The sequence below is a fragment of the Octopus bimaculoides genome, chromosome 7 (genome assembly GCF_001194135.2).
Source record: "Octopus bimaculoides isolate UCB-OBI-ISO-001 chromosome 7, ASM119413v2, whole genome shotgun sequence".
Taxonomy (NCBI): Eukaryota; Metazoa; Mollusca; class Cephalopoda; order Octopoda; family Octopodidae; genus Octopus; species Octopus bimaculoides.
This window is the reverse complement of record NC_068987.1, coordinates 30,313,473-30,314,716: the sequence shown is the minus strand read 5'-3', so window position 1 is coordinate 30,314,716 and position 1,244 is coordinate 30,313,473. Positions and strand designations below refer to the sequence as shown.

At 39.5% G+C, this 1,244-nt stretch overlaps 1 protein-coding gene across 6 annotated transcripts in view; it reads right to left on the bottom strand.

Annotated features, from left to right (window-relative positions):
- Positions 1 to 1,244, bottom strand: part of LOC106873190 (kinesin-like protein KIF21A) — a 212,552-nt gene that overhangs the window by 54,767 nt on the left and 156,541 nt on the right. The gene's annotated exons all lie outside the window — the stretch shown is intronic.

The window sequence follows — 1,244 nt, the reverse complement described above, 5'->3', positions numbered from 1 at the left end:
GTTAGGGCATGCACATTTTTTAACTGATGGGGGTGGAAGTGGTGTGTGTAGTTTGGCATTAGTCAAGAGTTTTTTCAAAGATTTGTGTTGCCTTTTGCATTTAAGGACTTTGTGTGTATTGATGATATTATTCATTTTCGGGTCCATGGTGAGTAAGGGGAGGTTTTGTTTGATTGTGGTGTATGCTTCGATGTTTTTGGGGTTGTGGGTGGAAATGTATGGAAGTATTTTGGAGATCGGGTGTGTTACTGAGTTGGGTGGTTTTCAGTGTGTTTTTGTCAAGTTCCTTGGCACGTTATATTCCAAAGTCTATGAGTGTGGAGGGATATTGGCATCGTAATAGTGTTTTTTTGAGGTTTTGTAGGTGTATTTCTCGAATGGTTGGGTCAGAGACAATGGTGCAAATTCTTTTAGCTAAATTGATGGGGATATTTATCTTAGTGTGTTTTGGGTGGCATGAGCTGAAGAGGAGGTATTGTTGTGAGTCTGTAGGTTTGTGGTAGATGTCGGTTGTGATTTGGTTGTTTGGTGTTTTTATAATTAAGAGATCAAGAAAAGGGAGATGATGTTTGCTGAATTCCATAGTGAATTGAATGCTGGGATATATGTTGTTAAGTATGGTTTTGAATTCCAGAAGTATTTCATAAGATCCCTTCCATATGATGAAACAATCATCCAAGTATCTTTTCCAGTTTTCCATTAAGTAGATGTGGAAAAGGTGTCCAAATTTCTGGCATGAAATCTCATAAGGTGATAATTAAAAAAAAACCATTATGAGATTCACAAGGACTGGTGCAGCTTTTGTACCCATCGCGATACCACATTTTTGACGGTAGTATGTGTTTGCAAACAGGAAGTAATTATTGGTGAGAATGAACTTGAGTGATTCTGTAATGAAGGTTTTGTTAATGTGATTAGTAAATGCTTCCGGGTGTTTCTCCAGCCAGAATTTAATTGCCTTAATACCATATTCATGTGGGATGTTTGTATATAGGTTGATCACGTCAAAAGAAACCAAGAATGCCCCCTCATTGGTTGTTTTCGATGCACGGATCATCATCATCATCATCATCGTTTAACGTCCGCTTTCCATGCTAGCATGGGTTGGACGATTTGACTGAGTACTGATGAAACCGGATGGCAACACCAGGCTCCAGTCTAATTTGGCAGAGTTTCTACAGCTGGATGCCCTTCCTAACACCAACCACTCAGAGAGTGTAGTGGGTGCTTTTACGTGTCACCCG